We start from the raw sequence: 16,090 nt of genomic DNA, 5'->3' as shown, positions 1-16,090 counted from the left end.
GGTCCTGAGTAAAGTCTTCCCTATGCTTTTCAAGTATCATCCAATATTTTTTCTTTAACAAATCGCATTGTATAACAACTTTATATCAAAGAGAGATTTGCAACAGATCTGAATTTCTAGCTTTTTTCAGAGACTTACCACACAAAAACTTGTACACAAATATTCTTACTGGACTGGACAAAAGACCTACAAAGGCACTTCACTAAAGACAATATACAGATGGCATATACGCACATGAAAATGTTTTTCAATATCCTTAGTACAAGGAAAATGCAAATTACAACCACAATGAGATAACACTATAAACCTACTAGAATGGCTAAAATAAAAACTAGTAGCAAGACCAAATGCTGATAAGCCTGTATACATTGTTGGTTGGAATGTGAAATGATGTAGCTACTCTAGAAAATAAGTGACAATTTCTTTAAAAACTTAAATGTGCAAGTACCACAGCACCTAGCAGTTGTACTCCTGGGCATTTATCTTGGAGAACTGAAGGTTTATATTCTCACAAAATCCTGTACACTAATGTTTATGAAAGCTTTATTTATAATAGCAAAAATATGGAAAGGATGCAAATGTCTTTCAATGGGAAAATGTTCAAACATATTGGTGAATTCACACTACAGAATAACTACTGAGCAATAAAAACTAAAAAACTATTGATAGACTCAGCAACCTAGATGAATCTCTGCAAAAAGCCAGTGAGTGCAAAAGTGCCAATCCCCACAGGTTTTATAATGTATGATTCCATTTATATAACTTTTTTTGAGACAGAGTCTCATTTTGTCACACTCGGTAGAGTGGTGTGGCATCATAGCTCACAGCAACATCAAACACTTGGGCTCTAGTGATTCTCTTGCCCTAGCCTTCCAAATAGCTGGGAGTAGAGGCACCAACCACAAGGCGGAGCTATTTTTAGAGACAGGGTTTCGCTCTTGCTCAGGCTGGTCTCAAACTCATGATCTCAGGCAATCCGCAAGCCTTGGCCTCCCTAGGAGTGCTAGGTTTAGGAGTGTGAACCACTGCACCCAAGTTCATATAACATTTTTGAAATGACAGAATTATAGAAGTGAAAAACTGATTAGTGGTTGCCAAAGGTTGAGACAGGGGCAAGAGGAAAGTGAGTGAGGCTATAAAAGGGCACCATGAGAGATCCATGTGGTAATGGAAATCTTGTATGTCTTTATCAATATGAATATCCTGATCAGGATATTATATTATTTGTAAGATGTTATCACTGGATCAATTAGGTAAAAGGGATATAGGATCTCTTTATGTTATTTCTTACAAATGCATGTGAATCTATTAATAATAAAAACTTAAAAATGTAATTTAAAAAAGACAGAGGTCAGGACCCTGAGAAGTAACCATTTCTAAAGAGACATGAAAAGGAAGGGGAAGGCTGAAATGGAGCAGCCAGAGAGTGTAGAAAAAAAGGGGGAGAGCTGAGTCCTAAGATCCAAAGGAAGATTGCTTCATGAATTGTCAATGGGTTTGTATACCATGCACAATTTAGTGTAGGACCAAAAAAGAGTCAAGCCATTTGAAAGTTCGGAAGTTTACTAATGGTACCTGAAATTGGAATGCAGACATCAGCTAAGGGATAAGCAATTGATGAGGCAAGGCAACAGTGAATAATACTGTTCTTGGGATAAGTTTGGTGGTCTGGGGAAAGAGTCTGGGGACGGTACATGAAGGCAAGACCGGAGGGCATATCTTCTGTGGGATTTTTTTTTTCATCTAAAAATGGAGATTGAGGCATTCTGTAGCTGAAAGAGAGGCGGGTAAGGAAGAGAGCAATCAAAAGACACATGGGCAGAATGGAATGGGAAGAGGGGTTAAAAGATTGGGATATGCCAAGAGCTAGCAAATTAGGAGATCCAGGAAAGGAGAATGAGGGAATACCCTGGCTCTTTCTCCTTCAAGCCTCAGCACCTCCCTTCCTCCTTTAGCAGGAGCCACCTCTTTAATTGAACTCAACTTACGTGACTCCCTTGTTCCAGGAATCTTTCTTTCAGTTCACCTCCCATGCCTCTTCAGAGTTGCAAAGGAGTTCATTTAATAAATATTTATTGAGAGAACATAGATTTTTAAAAAAAGGTAATTGGTATTTCTCATAATAAACTTCTCTCTTCCACATCTATATGGACGGCCAGTGCCCTTCGTATTAGGAGCTGGCAGAGAGTAAGACTTGGGGAAAAGGAGGGCTCATGAAGTATAAAGAATAGAAGAAGTCCTTTGTGATTTGACTTTGGCTTATGGCTGTTGGGATAACTCCATGGGAAGGAAAAAGAGGTAGGTTTGGTAGAATAAGTTGAAGAGAGCTCAAATCAAGAAAGAAGGTATCTAAATATTACAAAGAGAGACAAATGACTTTCCTTCAGCACGTTTGGCTCTTTTATCTAGGGAGATATTGAAGCCTACACTCAGGGTTCTCTTACATGAACCCTTGTTTGATCACACAGTTCTCTTGTGTCTTATTTTATGAGTTTTAGAAAAACATGTCCCTTTATTTCGTTTTATAAAGTATTCTATATTTGTAGAGGTAACATTTGATGTTAAGGGGTCATGGGGACTCAAAATAAGAAAATCCTTATGCCGAAACCCGGGATCGAACCAGGGACCTTTAGATCTTCAGTCTAACGCTCTCCCAACTGAGCTATTTCGGCTCCGCCCACGAGGGTTTAAAATAAAGTATAATGACTTTAATCTCTTCCATCCTCCTAGTTCCTAAATATTAGGTATTTACTTAAAAAAAAAAAACATAGCAAGTACTTCGGGGAACCAAAAACAAATTTAAAATTGTTTCTGTCTTCAAAAGGTTCACCATTTTATGAGGAGAAAGGCAAGAAGACAATTTACACATTAATGTTACAATTTATCTCTTGGTGAATCCACATACCGAAGCAAATGAAGCTCCACCACCTACTACAGGCTTTCTAAATTATTGTACTTTGCGTTGTCTCACGTCCTTGTAGTTCCGGTTTTAGTTGCTAATGCAAAACAAGTTAGTGCGCGGCATTGTGCAGGCATACAGAAGACTGGGAACGGGCAACACTGGCTGTATGGACTTCTAGATTCATAAATCCATATCAGGAACTAGTGAGCACCTTCCCTGGTGGTCTAGTGGTTAGGATTCGGCGCTCTCACCGCCGCGGCCCGGGTTCGATTCCCGGTCAGGGAAAGCGACTTTTTCGCGCAAGCAAAAACAAATCTGGTGAGAGTAAACGTTACATTGTATATAAAGAAGGTAAAGGTTACATTGTATATAAAGAAGGTAAAGGTTACATTGTATAAAATTTTCTCTTTTCACATAAGGCGTGTTCTGCCTAGATAACCTGCACCTATCTGCGCCTATCTTTGTATGCGCAAAATAACAAGGCATGAAATTTTCGATGAACAAGTGGTTGGCGCTGTTCCAAGCACTTTAAAAACTTTTAACTCATTCAGTTGAATAATTAATTCAGTGAATGGAAAATTTCGGAGACAATTGATTATTTAGAAGTCGGTTGTTGAGATTAGCATAACACGTTGGAAATACAGTCATCAAGACGAGAGGGAAGGAGTGGGAAAGTGGTTTCCAGGATATTTGATTAAGAACTCTCTCTGCTGAGCTTCTGAAGCCCCGAGAACCGCGGGACTTTAAACACGTTCTCCGTCTCCCTCGGATTTTCTCAGTTCCAGAAATACCTACACAATAACTGTAAATCCTAGGCCAAAGGGGTTTCCGGACTGCTTGATCTGTCTAGCGCCTCAGCCTGTCTTCCCCTAGGAACGTACCAATTACCTGGTTTTTTCCTAGGAAAAGGAATAGGGAAAGGTCATACTATCGAAGGAAACATCGGTCACAAAGCTAAGAAACAGGCAACCGATGTATTCAACATCTCTGAATGCACGCCTGAGAAATTTACTGATAAACTACCTGAGAAACAGGACTATTATTTTTCTGACTTTTGACGAGATTTGGTGTTTGTGTGCTAATTGATTCCTGTCTAATAATCTTGAGCATGAATCATTGTTACTTGGTGTCGATCTAAAAATAATCAAAATAATGCAGTTAAATGAGTTTATTCAAGCACAAACTCATGTGAGGGCCGTGTAAGCAAACACGAACACCAAAGAATGGTGATCAGTACTCCCGCTGAAGGGAAAAGTGAGGATCGTTTATTGTACTTTCAGGCAAAAATAGAGGTGCTGAATAGAATTACATTTTCCATACAAGGCTAACACAGATACAAGATTTGATTGGTTACTATTGACTGCATTTTAAGGGAGTTGCCTAATGTTCTACTGTAAAGTGGTAACAATGGTGAAGGGTCTTTCTCTCCAGCGTCATTTAAATGAAGACTAGGGGGTCTGGTTTAACCTACTGTGCGTCAGGAAATGATGGTCATGCGTCAGAGATGGAAACCAGCTGAGTTTCATCACTGTTCCCAGGGATTAACTTTTCCCTTTGGCATAATAAATTTGGAAGGTCCTGAAATTTTGTTTTCTTTTCATATTGGTCTGTTTAAATAGCAGCCACAGATGCATTGCTTATTATTTCTTTCTTATTTCTTATGAAATTTCAGTGCACATATATAACTTCTCCACAAGCTTCCGAAGATTATAGTGTCCCTGACAATGGAGCATGTGATGTTTTATGACCATGTTAATGAAGCTGTACTCTTTTTCTAATTAATGCACATTTCCTTCTTGTCAAATTCCTATATGTACTTAAGCTATTCTCTGTGTTCTTCTAATGTTTCATAGAAATTTAACTTTCTAGGCCTCATGGCAATCATTTGCTTAACACCATCCTCTTATGATACTGTACTCTCCCCTCTGTGTAGCAAGAATCTTTTGCTTCATTAGTTTTCATGTCTCTGTTTTTAGGTAACAGTAGTTGGGACCCCTGAAATGCTTGTGGAAGTCTTACCAGCATTTTTCTCTGCCTCCGGTCCTTGGTCTGGAGATTCAAGAATGAAACTCCAGACCATGCGAGTAAGTGACAGGACAAAATTTATTTATAGGGAAAGAAATAGAAAGAAGGGTAACAAAGCTTCCACCAGCTGAGGGGGTGATCCTCAAATGGGAAAACCTACAATGGGTCTTTTATCTAAGGTTCATATACTGCTTCAGAGGGGATCTTGGGAAACATATGTCACACTTAGCCAGGAAGGTCAGACAGAAAACATCCTGTCCGTGACAGGAGGACAATAAATAGGGTCCTCATAGTTCCTGTACCTAGCAATGCTGCAGGGTGTATGTTTTTCACTCCAGGATGGGCACTCCAGATGAGATACATTGGTCAGACTGCTTTTCTCTGATCCTGTTTGCATCTAGAGTGTGCCCTGTGGAGAAAGCATGTTTTCCCAGGCCTAGAAAAATGGGAAGTTCCTGTCCAGGCCTGAATGGGGAACCCTATAGTAGAAGGAACTAATTCCCATGTTTCTTTCTTTTCCACATATACTACTTAGATCAGAGACAAAGAACTCTTCTTTGAAAGTTACATGATTTCCCCCCTCTATTATTGCTGGGGGCAATGTTGGGAGGGGCCTAATGCTTTCACACACAAACCCTTTCCCTCCTCCTTCTCCTCCTCTCCTAAGACAAAGACACAAAGGATTTGGCTAACCCCACTCCCAGAAATTTCTGCCAAAAGACCCTAACCAGACAGGCAACCTGTGGAATGTGCCACTCCCAACGCCACATATAAAAGTAGTCTCTAACTGCTCCAGGTTCCAGAAACCATCTCCGCACTGCCTAAGTGGGTCACCCTCCCCTTTCAATAAATCTGGCCTGAGTCTCACCATTTACACCTTCCAATTATGAGCTGTTACCTGCCATAGAAGGAAAAGGGGGGAATATATTTTTTTTATATATTTATTTTTAACTATGCCTATATTATGTTTGCAGAATTCAGGCCCCTATCATAGTTCCCACATTATGGCATTTTATTTACTTTATAAAGGGCAGTTTCATTATTATATAGAAAGTCCCACAGCCTACTTGGAAAACAGTGAGATAGTGTAAAATTTTCAATTTCAAATTTTCTAGCTATATATAGTAAAGCTATATGCATGGCAGTTGCTGATAAGTCCAGCTCCTCTGGGTATATAAGTGCTTCCCAGAAAATCTCTCAAATTGGTCAGCCCTGGGGAACTAATTTTAAATTAAAATCAGCTTGGTCTCTAAAGAGATAACTCCTCAGAGTTCTCTGTTTAACTCCCAGGAATCTACGAGGATGGAGATGGCTCCAAATTTCACTTGCCAGCCAGCCTACTTAAGGAAAGCAAACCAGCTGGACTGAAGCAGCAGGTCTGTCAAGACCAAACTGAACTAGTGAAAAAGACAGTCCTCATTTCCTGGAGAGGACCACACAGCAGGTAGTTGGATAGAGGATACTAGTAAGTGCTGGTAACAGGGATCAGGAAGAGAAATGTATTTATATTCCATTTAAATTCCTTGGGGTGACTCTGTATGTCTGTTTGCCTCTAGTTTTTCCTGAGACATACACGTGGGTTGTTACTGCTTGGAATCTTAGACTCAAAGATCCGAACCACACCTCCCGGGGCCATCTATGAGACTGATCCTTGGAGGCTTTTCATTCTTTCTCCTTTTTTTCTCCCTCTTTTCTTTCTCCTTCTTTTCTCCCTCTTTTCTTTCTCCTTCTTTTCTCCCTCTTTTCTTTCTCTTTCTCGCTCTTCTCAATCCTGGCTAATAGAGTCAAATGGAGGGACCCACCCAAATAGAGCTTGGATGTCCCACCTAGGAAAGGGAATGTGAAAACCCCCATCCCTCCAAGCTTTAAAAGCCCCATCCACCTTAACCCAGGGCTGACTTCCTTCTGGAGTTCAGCTCACCCGCACGAGGGTGGAAATAAAGGCCCTGGACTCTGTTTCCTTTTGTTCGAGTTTAGGAATAATCTTTTTTGTTGTTGTTGCAGTTTGGCCGGGGCCAGGCCTCGGTATATGAGGCCGATGCCCCACTCACCGAGCCACAGGCGCCCCCCCAGGCATAATCTTTTATTTTCGGTCTTCCACCTCTCAATGGCTCTTTTAGGAATCTTGGCCTTCCCTCTGGAAAAGGGCCGGTTGTAGGAGTTGTCCGGTTGCATGTCCAGTCTTGCCCGAACCCCCTACACCCAGCTTGTCTTTCTCTTATTAAACTTCTCTTCAGTCTTGTCTGGCTGCACCCCCCCCACCCCCACCCCATTTCTCAGTGCATTCCTAAATTCCTTCAAGCGGGCCTTTCCAAATCTACACTGTTAACTTAGTAAGTGACAGAAAACAAGGGTCACAGTCAATTGAGGTTTATAAAACCAAGATTTTGAAGACACAGGGGTTGAGGGAAAGTGCAGCTCAGAAGGATCTGTTGGGGACTAGGTTTAGAAAGTGGAGTGGAAAATGTGTGGCCACGGCCTGGAGAGCCACTTTCAAGAAGCCTTAAACAGGTGGTCTCTCTGTGTTATTTGATGAGGAGGGTCTGACTGCGTGTCACTGTCAACCCATATGCAGAGATGCGGATAAGTCCATCAAACTTTGTCAGAAGGCCAGCACTTCAGGAGAACAGTAAGAGTAGCCTCTCTAAGATTGTTCTGCCCTTCCATTTCCAGAACCACAGTTTTATACATGAAAGTTAAAGGCAAAAACCATGTTAACCCTTATCTTAAACAACAATAATTGGCATAACTTGTGACCCATAATAAATAATAATCAGCATAACCCTTGACCCCAAACAACATTCCAATTCAAATGTCAATTTCCTAAATCAATAGCCCTAAACTACTCAAGATATAAGCTGAATTTACAAAGCAACAAGAATGGGATGTTGGGGGTGAGAAGTCCTGATTCCCTGAACCCGGTTGACCTGAACTAAAAAGTTCAACTGAGGGACAGTGGTAATTGAAAGCAAAAGTGAGTGGAAAATGAAAATAGAACTGGAGCTTCACAGGCACTGTGGGTAGAAACCAAAAGTAATCTATACAGGTTTCAGGGTAACAAAGATAGATTTTATTTATAAAAAACAAAGCCAACGTTTAGAGCATTTCCAAAGAGAGTTGTGAGTCCCTCTCATGAAGTAGAAAAGGTGAGCGAGATGGAGAGGAAGGTCTGCAAGGGAATTATATACTCCATTTGAATATATATATATATATTTTGATTTTTGAATATATATATATATATATTTTGGTTTAGCAATCCATGACTGCCACCCCTGTCTGTGTCTCTCCCTTTCCTATTAGTCATTGATTGTCTCTTTCTGTTGGTTATTGGTTACCTAGGTTACTTCATATTCACATTCTTATGGGCTCTCTAGACTTTCTGGTTCAGGCCAGGTTTTTCTTTCATCCCTCTTGAAGCCCTTTTCTTAGTGTCCCTTCACATGGAAGACATTATTCTCACTATATGCACTCTCATCAGTGTTTGGGTTGCAGTTTGGTTTTATACATTTTGGGGAGACAGTGATTACATGTAAAGTCACAAATCGGTACCTGGAAGGTACAAGTTGATTTGGCCCCAAAAGGCTGGACATCTTGAAGCAGGGCATTATAGGTTATAGGTAGGTTTAAAGATTCTTTGATTTATAATTGATTAAAGAAATGAAGCTTTGTCTAAAGTTTTGGAATGTTTTACATTAAGAGAAGGATGTCTGTTAATCAGAGACCAAATGACCTGACTTATACCTGTAGGTGTGGTTTAAACTTTGTCTTGTATAGCCTTAGGCCCGTTAATGAGTTACAAAGGACATCTCCAAGAAAGGAGAGGCATGATGAGGCATGTGTAACTTCCTTTGTCATGGTCAGCAATTTAGTTTTAAGATATTTCTGGGATTCTCTTGACCAAGAGGGGGTTCACTCAGTTGCTGGGGGCCTTAAGATTTTATTTTAGTTCACAGTTCTCAGGCTCAGTTCTCCCTTTTGGCATAATGAATTTTAAAGGATTCTGAGATTTTTTATTTTCCCTTTGCAACACTAAGTTCCAATCTTCAAGCTGTGTAACCCATCACTTTTTCTGTCATGACACTGATTTGTAATTACTTAGTCACTTTGCCTTTTCCACTAGTTCTGAAAGGGAAGACTGCAGGTGTCAGTGTTTCTCCTGAACTTATTAGGCAGGAAAAAGGACAAGGGTGGGGCCCGCAGACTCCATCTCAGGTGCCACCTACCTTAATTCTGTCCTAAGCAACTGTACACACCTGGGGAGGAGGGAATGCCCTACCAGTCTCTCAATCAGAACTTGGCATGCCAACTGCAAAAGGACGCGTACAACTCTCTATTCCACTGACCAAACAGCCTAGATATGGTAAAGTCTGGAAGGTGACCTAGAATAACCTTAAAGCTAATTAATACGTCATTATTTAAATCTACATTGTGGTTCACCCCCCACACATACCCTGAGTTTCAGAGAGGCTCATGGGAAGTCCACATGTGCAGTAAGACTCAGTAGTTCCAAGGTAACCTCTGAACCATTAGGTGAGGCCAATCCAGACAGTATAAAACAGACCCCTCACCACCATAACCAAAGCCTTTTCTTTGTTGTGACAAGGGGGACCCCGTTCATGTCTATGGTGAATGTATCCTGCTCTGTGAATCTATATTTTGCTCTTGATTTGTAAATCTATCTTTCTTTTCCTCAATAAACTTTGTTTCATGCTTGCCTTACTTTGGGGTGTCTGGTCACTATTTGGCCAGGAACACCCAAGAACCCAGAATGCGACAGCTGCCTAAAACCCAACATACACAGTGCCCAGGCACACGGTAAGGCACTCAGTCAATACTTACTGAATGAATTAATGAACTGATGTCTGCTTGTTGATAATTTTCTCTCAAATTATTGCTTCACTTTTCTATGTTTCCCCCTTCTTAGTTTACTCTGCAGGAACACAAACACTGTAGAGAAAATTGGTCCCTGGATTGATCCCTTTGATGACTAAGATGAAGTAAGTTGAAGCATTGAACAAATTAGCACTCAGCATTTGGGTATACTTGCTCTGTGCCCTGAAGTTAAAGTTGTCAAAAAATGGTCTATCTTACTCTAGCCATCTTACCCTCAGAGATGCAAAAGTACTTGCAAAAGTACTTAGTCCTGATAGTGAAGAGGAGACTATTGCTATTATGAGGGACTGACAGAGAAACCTAGGCAAAGAGCTCAGATTGACACACCAGTTGAAAAAGGAGGTTCTTAGCTTGGGATATATGATACAACAGGGGAAAGTGAGGCTTTAACCAGGAAGAAGAGTCGGGGGTTGACTCTATTGCTTTTATTTTCTTGGGAATCCTGTTCCTTAGTCATTTTCCTAAAGTAATTTTCCCAGGAAATAGCCTCTGGTAAATTTGAAAAATATTGCAACTAAAGATGAGATTCTACTAAATCAGACAATTCTAGACTTTTTTAGGAGGAGAAAGCCATGTGAAGACAAAGCAGAGAGACATTCGTAGATGCTGATCTTGAAGGCTGAAATAGATGTGGTCACTATCCAAGGTATGCTAGCAACCACCAGAAGCTGGAAAAGGCAAGGGCAGAATTTTCCCTAAAATCTCCAGAGGTTGCAGGACTCATCTCATACCTTGGTTTTGGCCTGCCATACTGATTGGATTTCTGACAGTAAGAGAGAATAAAATGTGAGAAAATTTGTGAGAGAATAAATTTCTGTTGTTTTAAAGTCACAGTTTGTGGTGATTTGTTATACTAGAGATAGGAAACTATGGCACTTTGTAACAAATTTCATATGAACAATTCAAATGTAAAAATTTGTAAGGCAGCCTAATTTTTATTGTACTATTAGATGAAAGTGCAGTCCAGCATTAACTTTCTTGGAAATAAATAACAAACAACCCTCTAGGCTAGTTAACTTTTTATTGCGATCTTATTACTTCTTCTGTTCTTCTTTTTCTTTTCTTTTTTTCTTTTTTTTTGCAGTTTTTGGCAGGGGCTGGGTTTGAACCTACCGCCTCCAGTGTATGGGGCCGGTGCCCTACTCCTTTGAGCCACAGGCACCGCCCTGCAATCTTATTTCTGTCATAAACTACACAGTTCATTTTAATCATTTTTCATATTAGGATAAATATAGGTGTCTAAGCCTAAACTTTTGTGTCGAGGTGACTGGCGCCCTGTCATCTGCACTGAGAAGAGAATTGCTGGGAGCGACTTTAGCAATATATTACAGTATTATGGCAGCAACTATACTTTTAAATAATTCGAATCTTGGCCTCTAAAAATGAACTGTCCTATTTCTTTAGCCCTGGGAGCATTTCTGTGGATCCCGCGGACCGCCTCCCAAATTTTACTTTCCATAAATCTCAAGCACTGCGCTGTTTTTGGTAGCTACCCCTCGGCCAAAACACTCTGTGACCCTCTCAGCACCGTGGGGGCTCTCACTGGGCGTCACCTGCCACCGCAGACCTGCGATCCTCAGCGTCCGGTGGGGCTCTTGGTCCGCGTGGCCCCTTCCTCTAGTGTTGTGACAAAAGGGGCTGGCATCTCGGACCCGCGGACTTCCTCCTCGGCTTCTCTCAGTGGTGTGGAAACAGGTATCCGGGTCAGGTTGGCGATGGCTGAACCATGGACAGAAGTTCCTAGTCACATAGTTCTCTAGTCATATAAGAGAAAGACTCTTTAAGGCTGAAGGGGGCGACATTAGCTAATAGGGAAAATGAGGAGGGACTTGAGCACCACCCGTGGTAGCGTGGCCGAGCGGTCTAAGGCGCTGGATTAAGGCTCCAGTCTCTTCGGGGGCGTGGGTTCGAATCCCACCGCTGCCAAGGTATTTTTCTTCTCATTTTTACTCTCGCGAGGTTTAGGAGACTTCTTTCTTCATGCCCAGTATAGTTCTCACATCTTTCACTGTTGGACCCATTCTCCCTGCACCTTGACTTTTGTTTACCCAGGAGCCAGCGATAACCACGCCCAGAGCAGTGCTCCTCCATTATAGAGAGGCTAATACAGTCTAAGTTCTCCCAATACAGCAGTGAGTAACAAAGAAAAGAAGGGAATAAAAAGGTTTATGGCATATACTTCTTTAATAACAAATAAATGAATGGATGTCAGACTCCTGGGATCTGCTTGCAACTCAAGACAGATCCTGTCAATGCTTCAGAAGAATAATTTATGTTCAAAATCAGCGGCTATTCTTCCTCCAGCCACTCTGTAGTGTTTTCATTTCATGTTTGGATTAGAGAAGAGATGACTCTAGGGAAAGCTCCAGTGCCTTGCTTTGACTCACAACTGCCGGACACATCCCACAGGTAACAAGTACCTTCACTCCGCTGTGGCTTTTCAGCACCGCATGTCTCTGTGGCTTTCTGGAGAACCCTCTCTATGCTCTGAGCATTTCTCTCTGCACACATCGCTTCTCTCTCCCATTCTCTAGGCTTTCTTTATGGAAGGTGTTTCTTCCTGGAAGTCTTCCCTAATCTCTCCCTCTTGCTCTTACCAGCTCCGGAATTACATTTAGGGACAGTACGGAGAGGAGCAACACGGATGGTCTGTTCTTGCCCCTATGGAATTTAGAATTTAGCAGAGTTCTCATGGGGCTTACAAGCGTTGTCCAAATCATTGCCCAAATATGGTACAATCTCTACTAACAAAGAGGTAACTTTGAGAGGTAACTTTAAGAGAATCAACAAGTTAGATAATAATTGTGTATTATTTATGGTAGATGCAAGGACAGTCCCAAATTGTTACCAGTGGTTGATGTCAAGGGACAGGTGGGCATGGGTTTCTCAGTTTCCACATGTATGGTAAGCCAGTGTCTGTACTATTTTTTTTTACCAACAGTTAATTTTCTGAATTTTCTGATTTTCCATGGACACCAATTAGGTGTTCAACAATTTAATACTAACACTACCAGAAATTAATGATCCCAGACCCACAAGCCTGTCCCTTAGTTTAGAAGCCAGCAAGTCCCAGGCCTTCTATACTTCTCACTGGCTAATAAATTGATGATTCCCGAACTCCTTCCTCAAGTTTGATAATTTGCTAGATTGGCTCACAGAACCCAGGAACACATTTTACTTCCATTTACCAGTTTATTATAAAGGATACAACTCAGGGACAGCCAAATAGAAGAAATGTATAGGATAAGGTATATGGAGAGGTACTTCCATGCCTTCTCTGGGTGAGTCATCCTCCAAGCACCTCAATTCATTCACCAAACCAGAAGCTAGTGGAATTCTGTCAGTTAGGGATCTCCATTAACATTTCCTCATCATAGACACGATCAGTTATTAACTTAATCTTCAGCCCCCTTTCCTTCCCCTGAAGTTAGGGGGGAGCTGCATGTTCCAGGCTTCTAACTAACGTGTGGTCTTTCTGGTGACCAGCCCCTGAAGCAGTCTACATAGGGGCCCACCAAGTACCATCTCATTAGAATAAAAGAGGCTTTTATTATCCCCCAAATTCCAAGGATTTAGGGCTTATGTTCTGGAAATGAGGGACAAAGACAAATATAGATTTCTTATTATGCCCCTTTGCACTTCTTTGTAGGTATTTGTCTCTTCTTTCTGTTTTGGAATTTGCAAATTTACTTCGGATATTCACTATCAACAACAGGTTGACATCTTCCATCCTCTCTGTACAATGTATTCTTTTATACTGAGACATATACTATACTATAATTATAATTTTTGGCTAAATTTGATCATAGTAACTGGGCAAAAGACATGAATAGAATCTCCTCTAAAAAAGACAAATGGCTAACAAATATACAAAAAATGCTCATTGTCCCTAATCATCAGAGAAATGCAATCAAAACCACCCTGAGATATCACCTAACCTCAGTGAGAATGGCCCACATCACAAAATATCAAAGCTGCAGATGCTGGCGTGGATGTGGAGAGAAGGGAACACTTTACGCTGCTGTGGGCCTGCAAAGTAATACAACCTTTTTGGAAGGCAGTATGGAGAATCTTCAAAGAACTCAAATTAGAGCTCCCATTTGATCCTGCAATCCCATTACTGGGCATCTACCCAGAAGAAAAATAAAATCCTTTTATCACAAGGACATTCCCACTAGACTGTTTATTGCAGCTCAATTTATAATCCCTCAAATGTGGAGACAACCTAAATGCCCACTAACCCAGGAATGCATTAAGAAGCTGCAGTATATATACACCACAGAATATTATTCAGCCATTAAAAGAGATGGAGACTTTACATCTTTTGTATTAACCTGGGTGGAGGTGGAAAACATTCTTCTTAGTAAAGTTTCACAAGAATGGAGAAGCAAGAATCCCATGTTCTCAATTCTAATATGAAGGCAGTAGATGACCTAGTATATGATGGGGGTAGAGGAATGAGGGAGTGCAGAGAGGGGAGGAGGGAGTGGGTTGGGGGATCACTGTGTAGGGCATCCCTCTTGGGGGTGAGACACAAGAGAGAATTTACCAGGCTGGGTGCAATGGCTCATGCCTGCAATCCCAACACTCTGGGAGGCCAAGGCGGATCACATGAGCTCAGGAGTTGGAGACCAACCTGACCAGACTGAGCTAGAGCAAGACCTCGCCTCTAAAAACAGCTGGGCACTGTGGTGGGTGTCTGTAATCCCAGCTACTCTGGAGGCTGAGGCAAGAGAATCGCTTGAGTCCCAGAGTCTGAGGTTGTTGTGAGCAAGGACGCCAACGCACTCTCTCTACCAGGGGCTACAGAGTGAGACTCTGCCTCAAAAAACAAAAAGGAATTGAGTTAACACATGCAATCAGTGTAACATAATTCTTTGTACCCTCAATGAATCCCAAACAATAAAAAAAATTTTTGATCATACTGGACTTTTTGGTTGCCTTGTCTTTTTATTTGACTAGTTTTCTGTCACCAATTCCTATTATTCCCTTATCCTCTGAAGAACAGGGAAACTCTTAAATACTCTTTTCTGAATAATCAAATGTTTAAGCATTATGAATTTTCCTTGGAGTCATTTCTACCAGATTTCTCCATCATGCTCTAGTATGGTCTGGTTGCTGGATGGCTGGAATTGAGGGTTTACCTTTTCCTTCTTCCTCTACTATGATGCCTGTGCCCTGGTTCCCACGTCTTCCTTCAAATCCCCTGGATCTTTACTTATTTATTTGGGTGGAGCCTATGATAAAATACAACCATGAGGTAAATTTTTTGAGATCTTCCATGTTTTATTGTATTTTTTTTATTAAATCATAAACTAACTGTATACAATTATGGGGTGCAATGTGTTGATTTGATATACAATGTGGAATGCTTAAATCAGATTGATTAACATAACCATCATCTCACATCTTTCATGTTTTAAAAATGTTTATTATACGCTCATTCTTAATTATTCATTATTATTATTTAGATATAGAAATCTAAGTTCAAAATCATTTTCCTTTAGGATGTAGACAGCATTGCTCCATTGTTTATTATTTTCCAGTGATATTTTTGTTGTTGTTGTTGGGTTTTTTTTGATACAGTCTCACTTTGTTGCCCTTGGTAGAGTGCCATGGCATCATAGCTCACAGTGAAATCACATGTAGTGAGAATAAGATGGAGTCATTCAGAGGCTGGGTGTGGTAGCTCAGTGGATTGTCTGAGCTCACAGGTCCAAGACCAGCCTGAGCTAGAGTGACACCCCTATGTCTAAAACTGGCCAGGTGTTGTGGCAGGCGCCTGTAGTCTCAGCTACTTGGGAGGCTGAGGCAAGAGAATCGCTTGAGCCCAAGAGTTTGAAGTTGCTGTGAGCTGTGAGCTATCCAGCATTTCTATGGCACTCTACCGAGGGTGACAAAGTAAGACTTTGTCTCAAACAAAACAAAACAAAACAAAAAGAAAAGCAACTCACATGATCCAAATGTTTCTTCCAGATATCTTTCTTAACAATTCATGAGAAAATTGTAGTTTTCCTTTTGTTATAGTGTTCTTGATGAAATAATTCCTTCTTTTTAAACTAGTTGAAGTTTCCAAAATTTTTTTTTCAAATTAATTTAAGATTACCCCTTTTGGCGTCTTGAGAAATCTTTTTTTGAATTGAAGGCATATTAATATTATCCAACACTTACTTATAAAACTATAAAATCTTGCCTTTTACAAATCTCTGCCTTTCTTTCTGTTCCATTGGTTTATTGCCTGTCTTTATACCAAAGCCAAATTGCCCATAG

The 16,090-nt window shown here is 40.8% G+C and overlaps 3 non-coding genes across 3 annotated transcripts; 2 read left to right on the top strand and 1 right to left on the bottom strand.

Annotated features, from left to right (window-relative positions):
* Positions 1-2,599: 2,599 nt before the first annotated feature.
* Positions 2,600-2,672, bottom strand: TRNAF-GAA. Its single transcript has one exon. It is a non-coding gene; the product is annotated as a tRNA-Phe (tRNA).
* Positions 2,673-3,115: 443 nt separating this feature from the next.
* On the top strand, positions 3,116-3,187 carry TRNAE-CUC. Its single transcript has one exon. It is a non-coding gene; the product is annotated as a tRNA-Glu (tRNA).
* Positions 3,188-11,664: 8,477 nt separating this feature from the next.
* On the top strand, positions 11,665-11,746 carry TRNAL-AAG. Its single transcript has one exon. It is a non-coding gene; the product is annotated as a tRNA-Leu (tRNA).
* Positions 11,747-16,090: the final 4,344 nt, after the last annotated feature.

This window comes from Otolemur garnettii, unplaced genomic scaffold (assembly GCF_000181295.1).
Source record: "Otolemur garnettii isolate 467f Iridium unplaced genomic scaffold, OtoGar3 scaffold00223, whole genome shotgun sequence".
NCBI classification, from domain to species: Eukaryota; Metazoa; Chordata; class Mammalia; order Primates; family Galagidae; genus Otolemur; species Otolemur garnettii.
The sequence above is the reverse complement of the archived record's forward strand: the minus strand, read 5'-3'. Positions and strand labels throughout refer to the sequence as shown.